This window comes from Bison bison, unplaced genomic scaffold (assembly GCF_000754665.1).
Source record: "Bison bison bison isolate TAMUID 2011002044 unplaced genomic scaffold, Bison_UMD1.0 scf7180017864457, whole genome shotgun sequence".
Lineage (NCBI taxonomy): Eukaryota > Metazoa > Chordata > Mammalia > Artiodactyla > Bovidae > Bison > Bison bison.
In genome coordinates, this window is record NW_011495019.1 from 889,119 (window position 1) to 895,630 (window position 6,512).

Consider the following 6,512-nt stretch of genomic DNA (forward strand, 5'->3'; position numbering starts at 1 on the left):
TAGCCAAGGCTATGGTTTTTCCTGTGGTCATGTATGGATGTGAGAGTTGGACTGTGAAGAAGGCTGAGCGCCGAAGAATTGATGCTTTTGAACTGTGATGTTGGAGAAGACTCTCGAGAGTCCCTTGGACTGCAAGGAGATCCAACCAGTCCATTCTGAAGGAGATCAGCCCTGGGATTTCTTTGGAGGGAATGATGCTGAAGCTGAAACTCCAGTACTTTGGCCACCTCATGAGAACAGTTGACTCACTGGAAAAGACTCTGATGCTGGGAGGGATTGGGGGCCGAAGGAGAAGGGGACAACAGAGGATGAGATGGCTGGATGGCATCACTGACTCGATGGACGTGAGTCTCAGTGAACTCCGGGAGTTGGTGATGGACAGGGAGGCCTGGCGTGCTGCGATTCATGGGGTTGGGAAGAGTCGGACACGACTGAGCGACTGAACTAAACCGAACTGAACTCAGTGGGTATATGTTTATCAGAGGCAAGCCACACTGGAGTCCTGCGCTTTGAAGAATTAACACAGAGAGGGCAGAGTCCGAGCTTAATCTCCCATCCAACCCCTCCTGGTTTCCCCACCTGTTTCAGCTGGTTCTCTGTCAACACTTCTTGGAATCTGGTCCAATTCCTAACTTAGGTGAAATGAATTGTTTCTTCAAGACTCCACCAGGGCATCAGAGCACATGCCATGGACAGGGGGACTTCTTCATTAACTCTCTGCTGCCCTCCTACACCAGGGACTTGGAGGGAGCTGGAATCTCTGCCCCCCGCCCCCGTGTTCCTCCCTCCCTAGCCTTTCTGGTTGTGCAGCACTCACAGAAAATGTGCTAAGCATGTCCCCTTAGCACTTTGCAACAGTTCCAGTGAGTCTTTAACACATGGTTACTTATTAACCTAACTTCCTCTCCAGATGTTCATCAAGGGTGGCAGACCCAAATGCCCAGAGGGACCAGGCAGGGAAGGGACGTGACCGGAAGGACTGAAGGCAACTGGGAGGCAATGGCAAACTCACTTTCCTGGAATTCTGGAAACTTGGATTCTTAACATGAAATCTCCAGATATTTACATGTTGACAATTATTTATTTGGAAAAGAAATGAGCTCTCAAGTGCATTTTAAGTGCATTTAAAATAAAATGCATTATAGATGCATTTTATTCATAAGGGTTTTCTCAGTATCTCACATACCAGATGACAAATAATATCTGCCCAATAATATTTGTTGAATGAATGAATGAAAAAGATAAACTTAATGGGAATTCATCAGATCTGCTTTTCTCATTGGAGTCCAAATTGTCACTGACACTCAAATTGTCATCAGCTGGCTTAGTCAAAACTGGATTCCAGATGAAACGTAGGGTGGGCTTAGTTTTTTTTGTTACATCATGTGATGGGTTCCAGTATGTTTACTTGATTGCTTTACTTTACTAAATGACTCCAGTGGCCCTGGGCTTTCTGGACAGGAGATCAAATGTCTCCAAAGCAGGCTTATTTCCACACATGGTTCAGCTGGGTTCACATACTAATCAGAGAGACAACTGACAACTAAGTGCTTAGGATCCAGAAATGTTGACATTAGTAGAACCGTAGAATATTAACACTGGAAGCATCACCTAGGGTCTAGCCTCTAGTCAAGGAGCCCCATTGAGCAGAGGAAGAAACTCATTTGAAAACTGACCCCCTCAAGGTCACATGCTTCTTGGGCCTGAGGCATCCCTCTTCTTCCTGCTTTCTTTGGCTCTGCTCAGAAGCCCCATGGACTCATCTTTCCCTATTTCTAACACAAGTGGCCAGTCTCTGTGAGAAACACCCACATATGTCATAGTCCTCCGGACTGGTCAGCAGTGGGCTGGCTGGACTAATCCCAGGACTGCTGCCCTAAGAGTGTTTCTAGAGAAACAGAATTAGATTGAATGCAAATATTCTACTATCAGACACCCAGAAGGCATCTGAGAGATGTGATTCAAGGAGAAGGATTAGGTCTTTCCTACTTTTGTATCCCCAGGAGCACCTAACAAAGGGTGTTCTGTGTAACAGACACTAGGCACATACTTGAGTGGTGCCTACTCTGTGCTGGGGTTTCCCAGGTGACTCAGTGGTAGAGAATCCGTCTGCCAAGAAGGAGATGCAGGTTTGATCCCTGGGTCGGGAAAATCCTCCAGAGAAGGAAATGGCAACCCATTCCAGTATTCTTGCTTGGGAAATCCCAGGGACAGAGGAGCCTGGTGGGCTACAGTCCATGGGGTTGTAAAGAGTCGGACATGACTTAGCAACTAAACCAACCAACAACTCTGTGCTGGGCATTGTTCTAAATAGTGGTTCTCAAAGTAGAGTTCTTGGCACTGTGGGGGCCCCTAAAGCCCTTTCAGGGGGTCCTCAAGGTCAAAAGTATTTTCATAACAATACCACATGATATTTACCTCTGCATTCTCATTTTTTTCATGACTATACAGTATTTTCCAGAATCTACATGATGTCTGACAGATTACAGAATGTGTGCTTGTGATCCTTGGGTTTTGAAAACTTCTCAGTATTAACTTCAAATATAGTAAACATCAATAGATACATCCCACATAAGAGTGTTTTGAAGTTCAATAATGTTTAAGAGCATAAAACAGATCTTAGAACCCCAAATTCTGAGATTCACTATTCCAGAGGATGTGAGAAGCTAATAAGTACCATGAAAAAAAGAAAGAAAAAGTAGAGCAGGGTAAAGGGAATTGGAAGAGCCTGAGGATGGGGGTGGACACAAGTGATGGAGGCAAGGAAGGGGTGATGGGTGAGGAGAGGCAGCTTCCAGTATTAAATGGTAACGATACAAGTTGGCCTAATTGAGAAATAAATCTACAAATCAAACATCTGACAACTCTGAGTTGCCATTTAAAATCCCTTCATTTACCCTGAATTTAAAATCTTTATTGAAAATTGAATCATGAATATAGGACTTCCGTGATGGCTCAGCAGGTAAAGAATCTGCCTGCAAAGCAGGAGACACATGAGACTCCGTTCAATCCCTGGGTCAGGAAGATACCCTGGAGGAGGAAATGGCAACCGATTCCAGTATTCTTGCCTGGAAAATCCCATGGACAGAGGAGCAGGCAGGCTATAATCCCAAGGATTGCAAAGCATTGGACATGACTGAGCCATTAAGCAGCAATTATATGCATGTCATTTAAAGAAATTGGTTAAGAAATAAGAATACTTCCAGTAGCTTTAAAATTCCTCTGTGAAGATAGTGTCAGTCTCATCACCAGGGAAAGCCTTATCCTAATTTTTTTTTTAATTGAAGTATAGTTGATATACAAGGTTGTGTTAGTTTCTGATGTACAGCAAAGTGATTCAGTTATACATGTACATATTCTTCTGGTTTTTGAGTGAAGTATTTTTTCATATATTTTGGGAGTGTTACCATCTGTATAGGATATAGGATCTATACAATAAAGGAGGTCTTGTTTAATTTTGGAAAACCAAGAAGCAAACCAGCCCAAACCACGTAAGGGAAGAACAGTATTACTGCTAATAGATGAAGTCTTCTGGGAGAAAATGAACTGGACCAAGCAAGGCATCACAGAGTATTTCCTGTTATTGACAAGAGCTGCTTCCAGAGAAGTGAGCGAGGAACATCAGTGTCTGCAAGGACTGTAGGGCAAGCCATGCACTGTAGTCTGGCAAAAATATACTCACAGGGAGAGGGCTACTCCATTTTTCACTTGATTTTGTTTTGTTTTTGCTTTTCAGCTCCATGATCTATCTCTAGGAGTGGGTCAAATCTGAACACATGTGGAGTTGAAACAATGACAAGGCACCATTGGGAGGGCAGGGACTCCACCAACACCCAGTCAAGACAAGATCTAGAAAAGAATCAGGGCTCTGCGTATCTGGGTGGGCATTCTCTTCCTTCAGCTAGGATCTTGGTAATAATGCCCCAAACATATCTGTCTTTATGCTCTAAGTTCCAGGTCTCCCTTGAGACTGGTTGAACTGGTTGCCCGCTGAGTCTGGGGCACAGCTGTCACTCAGTAGATCTCTGATTTACTGAACACACGTCTTTCTACTTAGTGACATTCCATTTTGGTGGAATTTAGCCTCCAGTAGCTTCTGAGACAGAAGGCAATGGCAACCCACTCCAGTACCCTTGCCTGGCAAGTCCCATGGATGGAGGAGCCTGGTGGGCTACCGTCTCTGGGGTCTCACAGCGTCGGACACGACTGAAGCAACTTAGCAGCAGCAGCAGCTTGCTGAGAAAGGCTACATGGAAAAGAATTGGGATCTTGGCAATTTGAAAATGTTTCTCCCAAAACATCGTATGTGGCTAATACCTTCACTGAGAATAGAATTCTGTTTTGAAGATTATTTTCATTCAGACTTCTGAAAGCATGGGCCATCAGTACTGCTATGAGAAGTCTGAAGCTGTTCTAATTCTGTTTTCTTCTTTTATTATGTTTTTTTGTTTCTCTCCTGAAAATCATGAATCTTTCTTTTTTAAATCTCAGTGATCTGAAATTTCAGCAATATGCCTTGATTTGAGTGTATTTGCATCCATTATAACAAGCTCTTGGCTCTTTCATTTTGGAAATTGCTTTCTGCAGGATTTCTTGAGTATTTTGTAAATACTTTCCTCTCCATTTTCTCTGTTCTCTTCTTCTGGAATCTCAATTATTCTGATGTTAGGTCTCCTGGTCTGGACTTCCTTTTTTTTTTTTTTTTTCTTTCCTGTTTTCAATCTATCTTTTTGCTCTAATTTCTAAATTGTTTCCTTAACTTGATTTCCCAATTCTTCTATGGATTAAAAAAAAATTCAACTATCATATCTTTAGTATCTGAAGCTCTTCCTAAATCTTGGAATGTTTTCTGATAGTATCCTGTTTTTGCTTCAGTTCGGGGATGCATGAATGCTTTCTTACTTGTCTGAAAACAAAATATATTTTTAAAAACTCCCTGCACATTATCTGTTTCTCCCAGGTTGCTTTATCCTGTTTGTTTTGGTCTCTCTCTTCCATGTTAAATCTTCCATGTATTTAATCTGAGGCATTTATTAGGTCTACTGTCAATGAAATACTAAAAAAAAAAAAAAAAAAAAGGAAGCTTTGGGTGCAAGAGAGATTGTCCACTTGGAGCTTCCCAGTAGGGTGATCTGCGGGTCTAGGTATTGATAAATCCAGTATGTCAGTGTTTTCAAGTCTTTTCTTTATGCTAAACATCTTCCAATCTACTCCCTGGAGGGGAAGGTTTGATTTCAGGATTCTAGGAACCCAGCTGAGGGTGAAGGTTGGAGCCATGGGGGTGTGCTGTTTCCACATTCAGCATAAAACCACATGCTGAATGTTGTTGTTTAGGCTCGAAGTCATGTCTGACTCTTTTGCGAACCTCTGGACTGTAGCCTGCCAGGGCCCTGTGTCCATGAGATTCTCCAGGCAAGAATACTGGAGTGGGTTGCCATTTCCTTCTTCAGGGGATCTTTCTGACCCAGGGATCAAATCCCTATTTTCTGTGAAATGCCCACGTCCTTAACTGTGCCTGGCATCTACCAATCCAGAGAAGCTGTGCTTTACCGTCTTCCAGGTGGCACTAGCGGTAAAGAACCCGCCTGCAAATGCAGGAGATGTAAAAGATACAGGTTGAATTCCTGGGTCAGGAAGATCTCCTGAAGGAGGGCATGGCAACCCATGCCAGGCAACCCATGGCAACCCATTGCCTGAAGAATCCCAAGGACAGAGAAGCCTGGTAGTCTATAGTACATGGGGTCGCACAGAGTCAGACACACCCAAAGCGATTTAGCATGCACGCACCCTCTCCTGAGAATAATCTTACAGACTTCTTCCAGTATGAGGGAAAATCAGCTGCAAGGAAGTCGGGGGTGGGGAGGTTGGTGTGGAGTGGGGGTGGACCCAGGATCTAATTTCTTCTTAGATACTCCCCCAGTCCTTCCTATCTAGCCTCCACCCCTCCCCCGCCCGTTCACCCGCAGAGAAACCTGGTACAGCCAGTTTCTTTGTCTTGGGCTGAGTCTACTGTATAAATCTGGCTTGTGCTCCACCCTCCCTTGACTGCCTTGGACTCTGCTTTCCCAGGACTGCACAGGAAGTTACCACTGTCCTTTTCTTGCGGCTGTGGTTTCTGTTTTCTCAACATTGTGGGTTTCTTTTAAATTTTTTTTCAAAAATTCCTCTTCCAGAAATTCTAATGGGGTTTCAGGAAGGAGCAAAATTGGAGGTGTGTGTTCAATCTGTCCTTGTAACCTGAACACTACCCTAGACTTCTGAAGTCCAATCTGCTCCTTAAAATTTGGTGTGGAAGCTCCCCATAGAGTTATGGAAAAGTCGTAAATTCTACTTATTCTGCAGACTTTGGTGGGTGTGACAACATAGCAGGCACTTTGTTGGAATCTGGGAATACAGATGTGTTTAGGACATGGCAGCATCCTCATGGATGTCAGTTAAGCAGAAGACACATACTCATGGGAACATAGTGTTAGTCCACAGTTCCTCACCCCAAACCCTCAAGGACCCAATGG